The 21365-nt window shown below is 33.4% G+C and overlaps 1 protein-coding gene across 3 annotated transcripts in view; it reads right to left on the reverse strand.

The window, feature by feature from the left end:
* The window catches only part of LOC128888197 (glycine receptor subunit alpha-3), a 33914-nt gene extending 26955 nt beyond the window's left edge, over positions 1-6959 (reverse strand). Inside the window, exon 1 of one of the 3 annotated variants that reach the window (XM_054144864.1) lies at positions 6300-6959. The gene's annotated coding sequence lies outside the window, so the exon portion shown is untranslated. The remainder of the gene's footprint in view (positions 1-6299) is intronic. The other 2 variants (XM_054144865.1, XM_054144868.1) reach the window with 2 other exon arrangements.
* Between the last annotated feature and the right edge of the window lie 14406 nt (positions 6960-21365).

A 21365-nucleotide genomic window follows, 5' to 3' on the forward strand; every position in this document is an offset into this window, starting at 1 on the left:
CTTACTTTATGATCTATGAAATAACTACACGATGAAATGAATTCAAAGAAAATTAAAGCAACGAAACAGACATTACTCGTGGAATTATTCATCATTACAACACTGTTGATAATTCATGTAACAACACAGCGAAGCTTCGTTACCTTTAGTTTCTAAATTTCATCGCAACGGATTCCCTGCAAAGTTATCGTCGATTACGATTAATCGTGGACAATTCACATACGCCCCCGCTCATAAGTACGAAAACACCTCCACGACCCCTTAAGGTACGATTTAATCCTTTAACATACGATTTACCGTACGATTGTACGTGCCATAATCAAGTATTAAATTCCTTGCGCCCTTTCATACGACGTGCCTAACTCGTGTTTTTCGTCTTCGACTCAAATTCTGTACCACGAGGTTTAAGCGAGGGTTAAAGGGTTAAACTCCAACGCCTGGGACCAAAACGTGATGTTTACATTTGTATGTTCGGACCAGGCTCGTGATAATCAGTTTTGACCCGAAGACCACGAGTCTCACACGTGGTTTTAACTTAAGGGGTTGATTGGAAGAAGTATCTAACAAAGGCTACGAATCCATTAATGAATTATATTTCTATATTTAGTTTGCGTTACATTAGAGAATGTATTTTGTAAATGGTTCGATTAATATCTCATCAGTGACAATAGAAAGCATTTCAATTTTCTTTGACGAATGAATCTGTTATTAGAGAATGTAATTAGAGAATGTATTTTGTAAATGGTTCAATTAATGTCTCCCCAGTGACAATAAAAAGCATTTCAATTTTCATTGACAAATGAATCTCGTAATAAATGAAATTTAATATGCCACTCAGAACTTTAACGGTATTAAATGTTCCTAAATAAATACCAAAATCGAATTTAGCAACACAAAATTTCACAGTAACAATTTACGATGTACGTTAATTATTCATCGAAGGTGACAAGTGTCTACACATTTATGGTCAGGGGCGCGATATGAAAGAAACAAGGGTGCTTGACGGTAGTAAATGCTTTAATCCGTATCGAGAATGTTGTTCGCATCAGAAAACGAACGAAATTTACGCGAACCTGGAAAAAAGTGACAGGAAACGAACAGATAATAAATTCAAGTACATGACAACCCTGTTCAGCCTTAAGATTTTATAAAAGAATCGTTTGCGCGCAGTACAATCAGTTCACTTAACAAACTCATCGCAAATTCGACGCCCTTAAAATTTAGAATGCAACCAAAAACACGACACGCGTGTGTTCGTACAATTACAAAATTATTAGATATTATAAATAACTAAAACTGCCCCCGTGCAAAAATAGTCACGGCGTTTGATTGAGTTGCTTCCGTATTTTAGAACCAAATTACGAATGGTCGTCGGAGTCGTCCCTCGAATTCACTTCCTTCGTCCCTTGTTATAATTATTTCATTTCCTTTTATAACAATAACAAGCGATTTCAGTTTGAAAACGGTTGAAATGGACATATCTCCGCAAACATCGAGCGTGATTGTGTCTTACGCATTGTACCGTTACAAAATATACGTGTAATCCTTCCAGACCTTGACCAGACCCTTAAATTGAGAATAGTTGGACTCTTAGCGATTTTATGTCGTGTCAGAGTCGACTAAATTGGAATCAAAAAAATGTGAACAGCAAAGAGTTACGTTACACTTTGTTAAGATTACAGATATTTATTAATTAACCATGACACCTGTTGGCAAATACGATCGAGAATCTGTGCCACTGAAATCTGATATCGAAAAGAAAAATTTCATTTCAGGGTAAAATTCAGGTCTGGAAGGACGAATAGGTGAACCATAAATTACAGTGACAGTGCTAATAAATGATCATAGCTCCTGATCACGCAAACTGAAGAATTAACTGTATAAATGGAAACCCTTTGTTTTTCGATACTGTTTCACTCCGCGTTGCTGATTTATATTTTTTTTTGTTTTTTTTTTATTTTTTTATTTTTTTTTGTGTATCTACATCGAGCACAATAGTTTTTAATTAGGATCGAGAAATCGACCTTTGTATCGCCAAGATATATAAACGTGACTCTGTCTTTCAATTTTGATTCTAAAAATTTCGCTGATCAATTATTATCGCAACACTTAGCGGATGTTAATTTTCGAGTTAATTTTCAATTCGATGAAAATTGTCCATTTCGACAGCACGTTTATGCGATCTAGGTTAATATACACGTCCCCGCGATACGATAAAGTAATTGTTAATAAGATGATTATCGTGTGACTTGCTAATGTGCATCGCGTATCGGAGCTTGCGAACTCGCCTTTCTTTTATCGCTATAAAAATGAATCGTCAACGGTGGCGTTAGAAAGTAAAAGGTAGAAAAATATATGCATACACCGCTTTAACCGTTTCTCTGACCCTGTGCCGCGTGGAGATATCCCTCGAGAAGCTTTCCATGTCGCACGGCTGGTACAGTAAAGTTCATCGAAACCGTGGTAAAAGGGGAATGCGAATTTAAAATCTCTACAAACGCCATTTTTTTCTTTTATATTCTACGCGATTCCCTTTAATCACCGCAAATTATCGTCGTTCTGTGCTCCCTCTCCACGTAGCACTGGCCCACTTTGCAATGATGGACTCCCGATTATCTGGTTCTCTAGACTCTACGCTTTTTGTACTTTACGTTCTATGCTATTCCTAATAATCGAACCGTTCCTGGTAATAATCTTGGAAGCAATTGGTTAGAGACGTTAATTGCGTCGAGACTGATGATTGAAGGATGTTAAAACAGTGATGTTTAAACATTCTAGTCTGGAGTTTTTTTAATTATTATTATTTTGGCAAAATTTGGTCCGAAATAAGTCCAGTTTAGATATAAATATATTTTAAACATTTAATTCTAACACTTGATTTTGAAAGGTCTTTCAATATTTATATTTAAATTGCACACGGTGAAAAATATTAATCCAAAAAGAGTTATTTAGATTATACTCTACTATGTTTCATATTAAACAGAAGAAACGTGTTTTTGTACGATTTCTAAATATTTATGTTTAAATTGATTCGTTCGATTCTTGCTTTACGAGCAATTTTTCATTGTATATTGGCTCCTGTAATTACTCAGGAATTATTACTTGTTATATCAGATTTTTGTTCTGTTTAATTTGTAAAGAAACAGCGTAGAATTTTCTTTTAAACCGTGTACTGAATTTAGAAAGTTTACGAACCGCTGAGTTTTAAAAGCGTCACTATCGTTGCAATTAGTTTCGATAAGGATCTGACAAAAGAAATATTCAACACCTCTCCTTCCAACTTTAACATTATTTTGCAAAATTATAGACTGCATATCCCTTGTTTTAATGCGTAACATTACAGTTACTCAGTAATCTTAAAGATATAAGTAATAAAAATTATTGTCTATACCATTAGGTTAATATGACATGACTCTAATTACATATATCTTCATAACTGTTAAATGCTCACACCTAATATTTTACACATTGGGATAGACACTTGTCTTTCATCATCCTGTAAGAGGATGGCATTCACGCTGATATAACATTCTGTTGGATAGTGATAAAGAACGTATTGTTAGAATATTTTAACAAAAGATGCTCTGATATTGATAAAAGAATTTATAGAGGAATATAACAACGATGGAGTCAAATAATAACGATATTATTTAGTTTTTTAAATAGTAGTAGTATAGTAATCTCAGATCCTCGATACAAACCACAACGTTAGCCAAGCGTTAATATAAATTTTCCAAAAATAACACGACTTTCACCAGGAACGGTTCTAACAGTAAAGATTTGAGGAACTACAATTTATAGTAACACTCAAGGTGAGTCGATAAAAATTATCATCTGAAGTAACCTATCATCTACTGACTCTAAAATAAATTATTTTGTGTGATATATATCTTATAGTATGGAGGCTCGTCGAACACCTTCCAAAGCAATAATTTTATTTGTTCCATGCCCTATACTTTATACGAGATATCTATATACAGTCAATGTAATAAGTAGACTGCGGATCTTTATGCAAAATAAAATCTTCGCAAACGTACCTACAAAAATTGAACCTAATTAGGAATTTAGTTTATTCTGCAAATATTATAACGTGAACTTTTCCTTCAATCTTTTTTATATTCTTGCATATTGTTTGTATTTTATAGTTACTTGGACATTCAAATTTCCTATAAATGCATAAAGATCCGCAGTCTAGTAATAAGTATTCGTACAGGAACCAATTCAAAATAAAACTTCATATATTTATTTTATTTATAAATGTTAAGGGAAGAAATAATTAACCAACATTTCTACATAATTTTAGAGTAGATTTTGCGTGAATTAAAGTTTATTACTTTTAATGTTAACCTCTTATTTCTTTTCTTATTAGTTTTTATTTTAAATTGGTTAAGAATATTTCTTACACTGACTGTATATATATTTAAGAGTAACCACAATTTTGTGACAATTGTATTGTTCTGAGCACATGCCATAAAGTAGACAGGGCAGGTATCATTCGAAATGTCTCGAGTTCTGCCTTTTCAGAGTTCCAACACTCTCGTCCCTTCTACGCTCCTAATAAATTCAATCATTCTTTACTAGAACCTTATCAACGTGATTAAATACCCAGATACGAAACTATATATTCTATAAAGAAATGACAAAATTGCATAAGGATATTTACAATGGGACAAAATCAACTCCTGTTATCGCGAATAATAGGATAATTAGGTATGCCTCAACAAACGAATTCAATATCGAAAACAAGATGCTTGCTGATCAAACTAAATACGATTGGTGTGTGATGTAAAACAAAATTAAAAGTGTAAATAAAGTAATATTCATACACAATTTAATCGTTTCTAATAATTGGACCCGCGAATATTTATGCACCTACAATAAGTGTAAATGAAAAAAAAACTGTAGAAAAATGTGTGCAAATGCAGAAATGTATCAAATATGCAAAATTTAGTGGATGTTGTAATGTTTAAAGAAAAAAAACCATCCTAGACCCTTAAGAACTACCATTGAACTTTTCGTTTAGGCTACGCTGCCATACCGTGGCTGAAAACTTTTTTCAAGCAACGTCAGTTATGGTAGAATTAAAATTAATAAATAAAGAATGTAATATCTCAACGAAATATCGAAGTTATTCACTGGAACAATTTAGACAAAGACGATGGTTTCCTTTGCAAATAACATTGCAGGAAATATTTGGTTGGTAACCTTTGGCCACCCTAAATCTCGGTTACCAGCGTTGTTATTGTTTTCATGTAGACTGTACAACGAACTATGATTTTCAGTTGAAAGTAATGCGCAATTACGTTCTTATCGGTTTTTTTTTCTCAGCCACAGTACGCAGCGACCGCGGTGCGTAAACAAAACATGTTCAACCTCGGTACGTAGGGACCATAATGGCGTTTAACGCGTTAACACTAAAACTAACAATTTGTTAAATTCGACTCGTGTACACCAAACGTCTTTCCAAAGTCACTTAATCTTTAACAACGGCTTCATCGCAATTTTCAAAGACAATTATTCGAACAGAAGATTAATTTATACATAGTTGGAAAGAATAATAGGTAATGCTATGATCTCGGTAGTTTTAGGGTTAAACTAACAAGAATTAAATGCAAGAACGACTGGATGCAAAACACGAGAAAAGTGGAATATTTGGGAGCGGAGAGTTCCATTGAAATCGTATTATATTTTACGTAGAAATTAATTCTGTGCCTTTATATTCATTCATTTATTATTTGTTTCTTTTTGTAACTCTAGTTTAAATGTAAATACTTACTCGTCATTTTTAACCGACTTCGAAAAGGCGGAGGTTACTCAATTCGACATGTACATTTTTTGTTTTGTATCCATTTTTCAAGTTCTCGACTTGATAACCCCAGGTCTCAACCTGATGGCCATTACAATTTATCTATATGTACGAATAGCCATCAAATTGTTTTTATTATTATACTTCTAACACATTACACGTATAAGAAGTAGTTACAATAATTGTAGAAAAATAACAGTAAGTAAAAAAAATATCACGTTCCATGCAATGGCCATCAGGTTGAGACTTAGGTCTGGTGTAGAGATGAGTATAAATGTGCATAGATACATTGTAATAGAAATCAAGTTGAGGATTTTGGATGCTTGTACTTAAATGTACTAAAATTACAAATAAATATATCTGTTTAAACTAGAGTTACAAATAATTAAATATAGAAACACAGAATTGATTCTACGCCTACTATTTTACATAAAACAATTTTTTCCAAAATCGCTAAAAAAATAACATCAGATGACAATTACTATCGACTCACCCTGCGATAGAAAGAAAAGGCAATTCAGCATCTCGGCAATCGGAGCGACGAGATGATTTAGATCGTCCATCAAAGCGGATAACGTGGAGTCTATCGTGACGCAACCCCGCACAGATTCTTCCCAACAGACAGCACCACTTTCATTCGCGATTTTCAGGTAATAACGTCTACGCGACTACGATCCGTTCGAATAAAAAAATTCGTTCGTTAACTGGCTCCGTTCGAGTGCTGCCTCATCGTGAACGTCAGGCATGTCCACGAGCGAGGCTTGAGGGCCTCACAGCGAGGCCCGACGGGCAGCTCCTCTCCCTTCCACGCGCGGCAACCGACGGAGAACGACTCAGCGTAGAGCTCCGTGGAGCAGAGCTTGGACCTGCGTGGTCGTCGAGCGCGCATCCCAGCAGGATCGTGGTGGGGGAAACATTAGGGGCATCATGCACGTGGACTGGCCTGACGCACACGATTCTAAAGGTTCTCCAAAAGGGCTTTAAAAATTATTTAATCACACACAAATGGTAAGGAATATTCAGTGAGTGTAAAAAGTATTCGTACACTGATCAATTTCCAAAAAAGCTATGTAAAATTGTAATTTATTACCTTATTTTTTATAAACATTCTACATATTCTCGAAAATCTCTAGAATAGATAGAGTACAAAACAAATAGATATTTATGTAAGTTGCGAAATTAACAAGAAAAAAACAATTAATTGATAGAAATATTGAAACAATAAGTATTCAATTGTTTAATTTTTTAAACTTCATTAGAGAAAAAAGAAATTTACATTAATTTACAAGTGTATATATAGTACTTCCTTCGTGGGATTTCCTTTTGATGTTATAATTACTGTAACTTTTCTAAGCATTAAATTAAGTAAATTATTAGTTATTCGAAGTGGGATCTTTTTCCATTCCTCTATTAGAACCTATTTTAAAAGTACTTTCCTGGAAATTTGATGTTTTCTAATTCTTACGGAGCAATAAACTAATGTGTTTACGTTACAAATTCTACTGTAAATAGTTCGTCATAAAAATCGTACAAATACTTATTGCTTCTATGCTTTCACCCACTTTTCGCATTTTTTTGTTAATTTCACAAATTATATTAACTAGTAAATGTTGTTTGGACTATATCTATCTTAGAGACTTCCGAGAATATGTAAAATATCATTGATTATAAAAAAAGAAATTAAAAAACTACAATTTCACACAAAAGTTTTTTGGGAAATTGATCGGTGTACGAATACATTCTACACCCACTGTATACAATTTATGTAATACGTATCAAAAAAGATGTAGGAAAGAATAAGAAGAAAACTTTACGAGAGAAACGACGCAACAGAGAACATCTCAAACAGAGGAAGTTAGGAGTAGAAGGCACGAAGGGTTGGAAATAATTGAGGGAGTGTCTAACAAAGAGAAGGAAGTACAAGACCAAAGAAGATATAACAAAATACAAACTTGAACTTCTGTAGATATTACAAAAGGATTTGGTGTTTTGGACACTGGAGCTACTAAAAATGCCTTAGGAGAGAAGTGAAAATTAAGCAGACAAGGATGATTGGTAGATTTAGATTGTGAAAATAATAATATTGGGTTGTCCGGAAAGCTCATGTCGATTTTTTGTAGGTGGTACAGGTCTGAATATATCGAAATGGTTGAAAACAAATAACATGTATACATCCCCTAAAAAGTGGAACGATTGTGGAACAAAATAGCACCTATGTAATTCAATAAATACATGTGTATATACATATATATATATATATATATATATATATATATATATATATATATATATATACACATGTATTTATTGAATGTGCCTTTGAATTTTTCTTAGAAATTGCCACGAACTTTCTGGACAACCTATTAATGTGTCCACCATGACTTTTTGTTATTATAAAACAAGATCCTAAAAACTCGTTTGGAAAACCCTTTATATGCTTCTACGTACATGATTCGAGGTTTCCGTGAGCTTCGTGGTTCGTCGTCTTCGCAGGATCCAGAATCGTTCCCCTAGCAAAAATGGCGGAGGTAACAAATCGGTTTAGATAGTAGTTTCGTTCGGAGAACAGCACTCGATGGAACTCGCGTAGTTTAATACTTCGTGCTACTTTGCTTTCTCGAGTCCGGAAGACGCAGATCGCGAGCACGATTACTGAATTTTCGTCTACTGCTTAAGACTCTGGAAAAAGCGGATGCCGGAGGGCAGAGATCGGCAAAATCTTATCTAACTAATAGATGACTCGAATTAAAATTAAAACATCTTGAAATGAGCTCAAACAAAATCAACGTATACATGACATTTTTTCGATGAAAGAAATAAATTGGCAAAATCTTATACGATTAATGGTTAATTTGAATTCAAATGAAAATTTTAATTTCAATTTCATTTAAATGAAAATTAGAATTAAACTCAAATAAAATATACGCCATTTATTCGATGAAGGAACTAAATTTGAATTTATGTCATTGTTATCATACGAGTAACAAATAAAAAAATGACTATCTATAATTTGGTATTTATCTGCATAACCTGCCAATCTCTGCCAGAATCCACAGCCATCAATCCAGTCTCCGGCCAAGGTAAATTCACGCAACTACGTCTCCACCCTGTATACTCTTGCGAACGTGACGCAAGAGTGTCTCGCTTTCCATGCTTTCTTCCTCGTTTTCGTACAGCGGATTCCAACCCGATTTCGTTGTCCTTTCGGGATCAAGATAACTCCCAGGTTTCGTCAGAATGAGCTCTGAAGAAGTTTAACGCGGCTCACGTCGATGGAGAAAGATCCGGTTGGACGTGAGAGCGTTAGAGTCGGATCGAAATTAAGTGGCCGCTCAAGGTCACAGATGGGATATCCCTCATCATTTTTATACATAGTCGAACCTCCATACTCGTGTAAATAGTAGGAATAAGATTAGCAGGAGTAGGAACGGGTATAGTTTGAGTAAAACTAGGAAAAGTACTGGGAGTAATAAGAGTGATAGGAGCAAATGTTGTAACAGTTCTAACAAATTTATAAAAAGAGAAAATCATAAACTTTAACCCTTTGCACTCGAGAGGTGATCCTCAGTCACCACTAGGTTTTCTTTAGGTTTAATTTCTTTGGAACTCAAAGTGTCAATAAAATGATTGTCGTTGAGACAAAGGTGACCTGATTTTCAAATCTCAAATTAAGGATCTCATTTTCGAAGTTAATCGAAGCTTACCATTCGTGACAATAGAATGCTAAGAAAGCATCTCGAGTTGCTGACAGATACCAGAAAAAAAAAGGCCTCGAGTTCAAAGGGTTAACAGAAAATCCCGACCAATCACAGCGCGGCCGTTTAACGCGTAGCCTCGAGTTACTGGTAGATACCAGAAAAAAAGCCTCGAGTGCAAAGGGTTAATACTAATTGTATATTATTTGCTCTTACTGTAACTAAAGAGTAGTAGGTTAGAAAATAATGGGAATAGCTTAAATAAAAATAGTGGGAATAGTAGTATGGAAATAGGAATAGATATAAGACGTGTAAAACTAATAAGAATAGAAGTACCGAGAGCAATAATAATAACAATAGGAGCAAATTCAATAACGGTATGAGTATTAACTGTGAAAGTAGTGAGATTAAGTGTAGTAAGATAAAAAAAATAATAGAATTGAAAGTAGTAGTAGAAGTAGTAACAGTAGATGGAGACCTTGAGCAGCCAATTGAGTCGATCCTACCATATCCATCCTAGTAGCACATTCCAAGTGTTACGAGCGCTCATTCGACACGCTTATCCTCGCTACCGTGTATTTTTGGATCGATTGTACAAAAATTTGATCTGAAAAGGACCGAGGATTCGGTACACAAAGAAAGATCCATGGACCTTTCTTTCCCGTGAGGTCTCGCACCACGCATTCTCCTAAATCTCTCGCAAATCAACTTCATCACTCGTATAAACTAATATCCTTTATATAAACGTGTGACTGTGCCCCGCTCTTTTTCGTCATCCTGTTTCACAAAACGTCACGATTTCCATCCATCGCGTCGATAAACAGGAAATTGGTCGTCGAACGATACGAGAGGCAGTCATTGAGCGAGTCCTTTCCCTCTTCGTTAGGAAACCATCGATTAGAATTGAAAATGTACGTGTCGAACAGCGTTAGAAAGCTAACTAATTTATTTCAAGTAAAAAAATTGTACCGTGTCGAGATTTAAATAGTGTTACGCAAAAGTATTCGAACGCTTGAAGTCAAAAGCTGTGAAGGACTCTGAGGTTCTTGAATCGCTCGCTTGCCGAATATCAGGATTAGATTAGCAAAATTAAAAAAGAAAGAAAATCTGGTCTTACTGTAACGTTAATATTGTACTAATCGACTTTCAATAATTCATTATTCGAAACAGATACAATTTCAAATGAATTGGTATTATTTTTACTTTCGCTCAGATCTTTCGTCTGAACACCTTCAAATTTAGCCAACGTAATCCTGACAGTTGTGCTTCATGAAAAGTATTTAACAATTTCCCTAGCAATCTACAATATAATTTGTTCGTTAAAATAATCGCAAGATTTCAAATACTTTCGCGGGACACCGTGTGCGAAAGTTTCGAGTGTAGCCTGTCGTGAAACATTTTCAGTGGAAAATTATTTATACAAATGCGAACTCGTACACTGCGTACCTATCGAATTTACCGCGTCGTTAGGTGTCCCGCGCACAGTGTACGACCAATGTCCTTAGTCCCACAGAAGTTAACAAATCGTTAAAAAAAATTTATAAAAAGAGGTACTATGACTGCAACTCGTACTACGGCATGAAAGCAGACGAATCGAAACGATCATCGTAATACGTACTAATGTCTTCTCTCTTCGTACGCGTACAAAGACCAAGATAAAAAGAAAAGGAGCAAAAATTAAAAACAAGAAAAATGCATCGATTAGAAGATTAAAGAACCTCAAGCTTCAGAATAAGCAGCAAGTCTCGCTATAATAATGTAACAATCGAATCTCGCGCTGACGCTTAAAGAGTATAAAATGCAACATTTTTTTTTTTTTGTTTTACCATGGAAGTAGAATATTTTTACATTCGTCACTCGGTGATTACCAAAAAAACTACGTAAATACGAAGATACGATTAAAAACGATCGGTTATCATGCGTAATTACCCTTACAATATAAAATTTTCCAAAAAGGAAAGAAAAATATTCAGCAATCTCGTCACCTCGTGTGTAGGTGTTAATTCTAGTACAGCGTACCCATTCGAGACAGAAAGTTATTTCAATGTCACCGACTTTGTACAATCCCAAAGCGTCGCGACGCGTCGTCGAAGCATTTCGTCGCCGTAGTGAGAAGTAACCACGAAAATCATTCGACACGTGGTCTCCCTTTATTTCGCTTTATTTTTCAGTATTACCGTACGAGAATAGAACATGTTAGGAGTAGCTCATTAATTACGTAAGGGTCCTGAGAGGTAGTGGAGGGGGTTAAAAAAATCTCTACATGACTTTACCTCGGTGAGAGGGAGGGGCGCAAAAGCCATTTTTACGTAATATTTTACTACGAGTCCTATCCTTGCTTTGAGATTTTTTCAAACCTTACCTTGAATTATGATAAGCATTTTCCAAAGGCTGAATAATTATCTTTTTAAAAATCTTTGATTTACTTCAAATAATAACGTGTTTTGGTGTAACTGGGCCTTTCCAAACGACAATTAACTATTTAACGCTTTTTAAGTAAACTCTAGGTGAAACATCTTACATGTAACACACAGAGGTCAAAAATAGTAAAAATCACCCTCACGTAATTAATGAACGACCCCTTACGCATAGAAAAAGTTCAATTACCATAAAAAAAGTTAAACTACAAATATTATACTTCGTTTTTTCTTTTTTCGTTTCCTCGAAGTCCCACAGGTTACATTCTTCGTCAATGATTTCTATCATCGAATTCGTCTCATCGCTATAAAATTAAAGGAATCGGTACTCCCTGCTAAATCAGTAAAAAATTTATATAAAACTGTCCGTGGAATAAGTTCTTTCCGAGTTTCACAAATGAGGTTCGACATCCCCCACCGTCGCAATATGTTCCTCTTGTTGCGAACTTTCAAAGCTTGTCATTTTTAATAGTTACGTCCAACTGTATATGTCGGCAAAATTGACACGACCAGGCTCTAAAATTACCGCAAGGAAACTGCGAACATTAAATGAACGAATGTCAAACGTTAACCTACCCCTTCACCTTGTTCACCGAGCTTATCCATTTCCATTTACTGGAAACTATTTATTGAAGCATGTGTCAATTGACTCGATTAAACAATCGTTAATGGAATCGAGGACTTTTATCGAAACGTAAAATACCGGTATAATTAAACTTTTTACGAATAAACGTATATATATACGTAACGTTACATTAATATTATTGGAGTATCTCAACAAATATTACACAATTTAAGACTTTCTTTGTTGATCGTGAAAATATATCTCCCACTTGTTTGCGTTGTCAGTTGTTTCGGTTACTTTCGCAATAAGTTGCAAATATGTCAAAATTTGGTGTTAATATTATCCCAGAAGCGGAGAGGCTACCCGATTGATAAGGCAGAGTACTCTGTAGGTAAAGCTCGGTAATGTAGAACATTCGGTCGATGAGACAGATTTTTCTGCTGATAACATAGATCACTCTGTTGGTAACTCTATCGACCAATTATAACCTTACCATGATTAACCTTTTAAAAGATATTGAAACGTACCTGTAGATTTATTTTTCAAGCTATTTTTAATTCTTTAACATCGAAGTAACCGTTCCCATTTAGATTAAATATTCATAATTAAATTCCTGAATGATGCAATACAGAAATATTGTTACAAAATTGGTAAAAGTCATAGATCGACATTAGTTAGAATTTTAGTCTATTCTGTACAAAAGAATTCGTCCCTGAAGAGGTTAAAAAAAAAACTATAAGTCTACAATAAAAATTATAATTCATCCAGTATACAGTCCAGTCTTTGGATTATCATTTGGATCGTCAATCTTCACGTATACTATATATGTATACATTTTAAGAGGTTACATAAACATTACATACTGTAAACGAAGAACACGAAAATACCAATAATAATTTCGTTTTTGATGAAAAATTATACGAATATCGAAACAATTTCGACTCCAAGTCCCCGACTCAAGCCTGAGACACGTTTCGCTTAAAGTTAAATGCCAAAATCGAAAAGAACTTATTCGACAACGCAATGATTCCACAGCAGTCGACCAACACCTTACAAATCGTTACCAAAACAAAAAAGAACAGAGAATTTGGTAAGTTAAATTCAACTTTCTCTTAACCGTAAGACAATCGTTTGTGAATCGAGACATAGAACAGATAGTAGCTTTTCTATTCGTAAACAAATCCAGACGACCAACGGAAACAGCCTTTCAAAAAAAAAAAAAAAGAAAAAGTAAAACTTCGTTTCTTCTTCGAAGAGTTTCACGTCTTTCTAGAAAAAATGGTCGTCTCGAGTTCCGGCGAAAGTTCAATCAAGAATGTTGGGATGAAAATAAAGAATGACGTCATTTGTTCTTTCATGAGAAATAAGCTCGGGAAAATGGCACAGTGCTTTTCTCGCGAGTTCTTTGCCGGTTGAGCATCAAATCGGAATTGCGTACAGGCGGCACGGAGCCTTGCGGTCTTGATTTACCTAAGACAGCGCAGCCATTTTGGTAACAGGGCTGCGCATCTCAAGTAATCTCAAATGGAGCCACTACTATCACCAGGAAAGACCATCATGTTTTCAGCACCATATGAAGGCGTAGGCGAGCTTCTTGCGTCGAGAGAAGCTCTGCTAGCGGAGCTAAAGCTACTGGAACTCAAGTCCTCGTAGCTGGCAACCAACTGGCTGCCACCTGGAACAGACAAAACAATTTTCGTCTTTACGTATCGCGTCATTCGAATCATTCGTGAGGGTTGGCTAGTCTGGAGAAGGCAAATTTGGGCTTCCATTTAAGGGGAAAGCTGAAAATGAGACATTCTTTGTGAATTTTTTAAAAATAATGTATTAAGCAGATCTTTATGATTTATTTACAATGGGTATAGAAAGTATTCGTACATCGATCAATTTCCAAAAAAACTATGTAAAATTGTAATTTATTAACTTATTTTTTATAAACAATGATATTCTACATATTCTCGGAAATCTCTAGAATAGATAGATTACAAAAAAAATAGCTATTTATGTAAGTTGCGAAATTAACAAGAAAAAAACAATTAATCGATAAAAATATTAAAGCAATAAGTATTCAATTGTTTAATTTTTAAAACTTCATTAAAGAAAAAAGAAATTTACATTAATTTACAAGTGTATATATAGTACTTCCTTCGTGGGATTTCCTTTTGATGTTATAATTATTGTAACTTTTCTAAGCATTAAATTAAGTAAATTATTAGTTATTCGGAGTGGGATCTTTTTCCATTCCTCTATTAGAACCTATTTTAAAAGTACTTTCCTGGAAATTTGATGTTTTCTAATTCTTACGGAACAATAAACTAATGTGTTTACGTTACAAATTCTACTGTAAATAGTTCGTCATAAAAATCGTACAAATACTTATTGCTTCTATGCTTTTACCCACTTTTCGCATTTTTTTGTTAAATTCACAAATTATATTAACTAGTAAATGTTGTTTGAACTATATCTATCTTAGAGATTTTCGTGAATATGTAAAATATCATTGATTATAAAGAAAAGAAGTTAAAAAACTACAATTTCACAGAAAAGTTTTTGGGAAATTGATCGGTGTACGAATACATTCTACACCCATTTTATATTTCTAAAAATGACTACGTATTTCACTAACTCTTTTAGACGAAGGAAACTAATTAATTTTGTTTCACTGTTCTAGCTTGAACTCGGTTTGAGTTATTGTGTCCACCGTAAAAGCATTTATTTTTTAGACGCTCCAGTAAATCATCTGCCAAGTCGGCATTTTTATAAAAATGAAAAAATAAAACATTATTTTTTAGTTGAATACTTATACAATATGTTAATGTACTTCGATGTACATAAAATCTTGTTATCACTTGAATAAAAATTCTTGAAAAAACCTGATAATTCGGGTGGGTAAAGTGGTGTAACCCTTTAATATATGAAACAAGAAATGTTGAAATACCACGATGTTCACCTATTAATTTTAAAGACCAATCAATTTAATTAGAAATGTAAAATATTATTTAGTAGACATCAATATATAAATTATGCATTTATAATGAACATAAAATTTGTACATTCCTGAAAATAATAAAAATAACTCCTCATGTCTGTTCCATATATTACAAAAATATTATGTATGGATTGAATTCATGAAGTGGTTTGAGTAAACGAATTCATAATTAAAATTCTAATAATATCGCTTTCCTTTTAAGATTTATGGATTGAATTCATGAAATGATCTCAGTAAAGAAACTCGTAATTAAAATTCTAATAAATACGCTTTCATTTTAAGATTTATTTTCACGGTTTCGCTAATGTTCGAACTTCTGTTTGCGATTATTAACAGATTTTTACTGACTAAAGTTCAAACTTTTTCAGCTTTGAATGTATGTATCACGATTACTGTAAATTGTTTTCACATATATGTGTATATCATCATCGATAATCAGAACGATAATACAAACGATGGCACCATCAAGTGATTGTGCTAGGTAAATAGAATCAATCTGTAATTTCCAACTTTCAATTTTTTAATATCTAAGGAATTGACTCGTTACCAACATTCGTACACTGATAGATAAAAATAAATGATAGTAAAGTAATTATAGTGAAGTGCAATTGTATGGTAAACGTGTAATTGAAATGTCAGATTCTTGTAAAGGGATCTCTAAAAGTGGTTCTAAAATTTTGTTTTTTTAATAACAAAATACACCTGACAGCGTTGTCATAGTGACCACTTGAATGACATCACATTTCTCGTTTAATTGTAATCATAAATAACTTTTCTTTAAAATAAAGAAATCCTTCAAATATAATAAAAATTTGTACTACTAAAATAAAACTATGAATTAAAAAACAATTACAAAATCTTAAAGCAAATCTTAAAGAACCCTTCGCAAACGCTTATTGCGCGCCAACCAGAAAGAAAAATCGAAGCCTTGAAATTATGAAACTTTTCAGATAAATAATCAACTCGCCACCGTATGGCTCTATGCTTTTTTATTTCTGCCGCATCTTCTTCGATTCGCTTACTATAAATCTGTTAATATCAGGTTACTGCTCCCCGTGAATATAGATTCTGCGTGCCGTGTACCTTAGATGTACTTCTCCATTTTCCACAATTATCGTTAGAAATAATTACATACACATACATATAATATCGTGCAATTTACATTACATTCCGGGGATTCGATTCGCTTAAAATCCGCCCATGAACAGCAAGTAGAAGGTAACGTCGAATCTCTTAATTTTATTTATTATTAATCATTCACATTCTCGCATACGATCCGTGCATTTTTATGAATCAATGAAAGAACCGAAATTCTGACAGATGCGTGAAAAAAATTGGGTTCCATGGAAATGGTCGACACACAGTCTTTTCTCCGGCAAGAATTCCTAGATATCAATTATTGATCTATGGTCTTGACCAACACCAATATTGATTGATACTAATATTTTAACACTTTACTGACCAAGTAGCTTATTATTAACACTTTATCTACCAAAAGCCTATTTACAAACTTTTTAATTTCAATGTTTTCTTGCTGGTTGTTTAAATACAGTGTTCAATTTGGAGAAAAACATAGGTATTTTAATAATATGTACATAGTATTCACAAGTTAATATTAGGGTTTACATTAATATGTGTTAATGTAGAAAATCTTTGTTTGAAAACTGTTTTATTAATAAGGCCATAGTTAAAGTGTTAATCGAGCTTGTTACCATGGTAATCAATACTTTGTTATCTATCATTGAGGTAGCGTTATATGCTCCCGTTATAATACGAATTATAAATATTATAAATATAAATATAAAAAGAGCCCGAAACGAAAAGTAGATCACGTTACTCTACCAATCGTGTTTTTATTTAACTTATTATTGTTGGGTATGATATTATAATATTAATCTGAAAACGATTCTAATAAGTAAACTGAATATTACATAACACTAATTTCCTGGAAATAAAAAATATTGCAAAATTCAATTACATATCACATGCAATAGTAGATAAATTTGTTTTTAATTAAATCCTTTTTATGCCCTCAAAAATGATAATCTTTAATGTTGTAAATGATCATCTATTTATTTCGTAATTGTTCATATTTGTCAATACTAGGGTCGATCATTTCCTATATGACCCTGACAAAATGACTACAATTCACTTGCGAAATTAACGTACAATCCGAATATACAATTTACAAGTTGGTACGAATGTTTCACTTTCGTCTAAATAACTAGAAAATGTTGATACAATCCGAATGTACAATTTACAATTCGATGTGAATTATTATCTAATAAATTTCCGAAATGACGCTTTCAATGATGAATGATTCGTCCACAATGTGTTCGTTCGTAACGTTAAAATTACAAAATAAACGGAATAAAAGAATGCCATAGATAGGATGAAATATTAATCACTGCCACTTAGAATTATTTATTATACTTCTTGTGCGCTATAGTATCCAAAAATAATTTAAAGTGAGAGCGTGTAATTCTATCGCTAAGAGACGATTATATTAAAATAATCTCGTGAACGTCGTTGACTTGTCTCGAGTTATAATTCCAGGCATCACATCATCGTGCCATGATTCGACAATGATTAATGTCCCATGCTATAGTATATCACATCGTCTATCGCCGTGGGAAAAATATTTCCCTCAATTTACGATTCCTCTAACGCGAAAATATACATGCTCGTAACACGAAATTTACAAACTCCTATAGACATTAACAATCTACTTTGTTTACCATGTACAATGTCATTTTTGAGCCTCTCGACCATTCGTTATTCACAAAATATTTCTGATCGCAGTACGATAGCGTAACTTGGCTCGCGGTGTACGGCGAGTCGTCGTTAAGTATCACGAAGACTGTTCGATAAGTGTCGCGTGGATATCCTACTTCTTCAAACTGTAGAAATAAGAACGATTAAGCCACTTTAGAAGTCCAAGTATTAAGTGTTTCTTTCGATATTTTCTTTTATAGAGAAGAATTTATTTTATATTTTTATAACTTTGGGACTAGTTTAGGTATGTTTTAAAGTACATTCGATCATTTTTGCAATTCATTTCACTCATTGTCAGAAATTTTTGAGATACCGCGTTTTTTTTTTTAAAGAATATTTTTTCAATCCTAACTTTATATATGTCTACTTGATTTGTATCACCCAAATGTGAACTGAAGCATTGGAATGTCATCATTGTTTAAAGTATGTTTCCATTGCCAAAAGCTGCACAAGAAATGATGAAATTGATATTTTTTCTTTAAATACTCCTAAAAAATGCAATTTTCAACTATCTTGAACGTAGTTTCGTTCGTACTTTAAGAAAACATGTTAACAATTTAAGAAAAATGTTTCGTTTGATTTCGTCCTTCCTTGAAAACATACCCAAAAAAAATTCTCAAACTTTAACAAAATTGTAGAAAATATTTCTCTGTAAAAGAATCAGGAAGAACGTTTAATATTTATCCTCCCAAGATAGTTTCCACCCTTAATAATCTATGCGTGGCTAAACATTTCTGTTAAACGACTCAAGTCTTTGTAGGCAATAATAAATAATAAATAAAAGATGTAATACTTTAACAACAAAAAAGTTGATGTAATTTATCCAAAATAATCTAAACAAATATAGGAGTTTTCTTTGCAGATAAACGTCAGACTTTAGTGTCGTTATATAATCATTAAAATTAAAGAATATTACAAGTAACGTTTGTTTGATAGTCTTTTGGACCAAGCCACACTAAATCTTGCTTATCAATGTTATTATTATTTACATGCAAACTATCTGACAAACAATGGTCTTCAGATGATCGCAATGCGCAACTACATCGATTTTTCTTTTCACAAGGACCAGTTAAATAACGTCAGGCGGCATTAAATTTCACTGCCTCCCGTCGATAACTGTCGCGACGCAGTCCTGACTCCGCGACACTTATCGACGATTCGCCGTATTCCTTTCGAAAATAAAACAGCGTAATGCAAGTACATATCGCATAGTGTGGTATAATACTTCGTCGAAGCTGCTTAACCTTTCAGAATTATTTTACGACGCGTTATTTTTGGGATATCGATTAATTACCCTTCGGCTAATAGTACCATTAATCTTCCTTTTCACAGGATGGCAGTTAATATTGTAGCACATCTCCTATTAGCCAGCCTCTGAACTCAACTACGCAACACAAGCCACGAATATTACAATTACATAATGAGCTGGAAAGAAGGCTAGCGTTTTTCCCATGTTTGTTATTTAAATACGATCATTTCGGCCAATAATATGCTACTATGAAGCACAGTATCCTCTTTACTGTCCTCCTTTCTAGCTCGCTATGGTACATACGTACGCAGACATCGAATATAATTATACACCGTATCGCTTGGATAATGAACAAAGCTACTACTAAAATAGTAATTTGCTAAAATAATTGCTAAATGATAATGTGACTGATTAATTATAGATTGTCGATGTAATCGCATTCAAGGATAAATTTAAGGGGCGAGCGGGATCTGGACCTTGCGGGTCCCTTTTATTTTTCTATTTACGTATCAGTTTATATAAGTACATTTTTAAATGTTTTCGATCCATTGGGCCTTCTTCAAGAACATGGTTCATCTAGAAGCGTTTAACCAATTGTTAATAAATTTGTATATTGTTGGTGGGGAATAAACATTTTTTAATTTTATGGTTGATTCTTGATTTTGGGGAAAAATAATGGAATCGTTTGAGTCGTGAACCAGTAATTTTGGTGATTTTATTTTTAATATATTTATTATCAAGAAAAAATAGGGGAGAAGTATTGTTGAGTTATAAAATGTTATTAGATTAAATGACAAAGTACGATAACTCACAATTTTTGATACTTTAATTTATAATTTGATTAGTTTCGTATGTTATTTCATATTGTTTAGGAATACATATTGTAAGAGTTAAGAGTTTTTATTTTATTAGCTTGTATAGAATGATTAATACGTTAAAATAATATACTATAATTGTCGATTATTATAGCTTTCTCATCATAATTCAAGAGTTTGCGACAAATTAGAATAAGAAAATCACTAGCCTCGCGCAATCTTGCTTTAAAATTTATCTATTTTGTCGCTTATATTTAGTACTTGCTGTTTAACCTAGAACATGCATCGAAACCAATTCTCTGCAGTTGAATGGGTTAAAAGATGGTGTATGAGCTGAACAGGAAAAGAAAGAGACAAACAAAACCTTGGCTTCTCATTCCTACGAAAGAGACACGACTGGCCAACACAAAATACTGAGAATGGTAAACATCGACACAGCTTTCACAATATAAAACAAACACTGAACATGTACTCACCTCCCACAAGGATCCACATCCGCAGCTATACTCATCAGGAGTCTATGAGACACCCTGCTCATGCGGAAAGATATACACTGGAGAAACTGAGAGTGTGAACACTATAAGGAGGAAACCACATTAGGGAGCCAAATATTAAGTGTTTCTCGAGATATTTCTTTTTTTACAGAGAAGAATTTATGTCAAGTTTCTTTAATTTTGAGAATATTTTATGTACGTTTTAAAATACATTTGGCAATTTTTTAAATTCGTTTCATAGCATATCGCGTTTTCTTTAAAAAGAATATTTTTTGGGAATGACAACTCAAAACCTTTACATACGTTTGCTTCATTTAAATGTCTTGAATATGAATGAAAAATTAGAACGAAATCATTGCGTAAAGTATGCTTTTTCTTCCAAATACTGTTCAAGGCATGTTGCAAATTGATACTTTTTCTTTGAATACTTCTAAAATATTCAATTTCCAACTTTTTTTACCGCATTTTCGTTCATATTCTTAGAGAATATGTCAACAATGTAAGGAAAAAGTTTCGTTAATTTCAGATAACAATTGTGAATTCCATCGATAACAGACTCA

The sequence above is a fragment of the Hylaeus anthracinus genome, unplaced genomic scaffold (genome assembly GCF_026225885.1).
Source record: "Hylaeus anthracinus isolate JK02 unplaced genomic scaffold, UHH_iyHylAnth1.0_haploid 11989, whole genome shotgun sequence".
NCBI classification, from domain to species: Eukaryota; Metazoa; Arthropoda; class Insecta; order Hymenoptera; family Colletidae; genus Hylaeus; species Hylaeus anthracinus.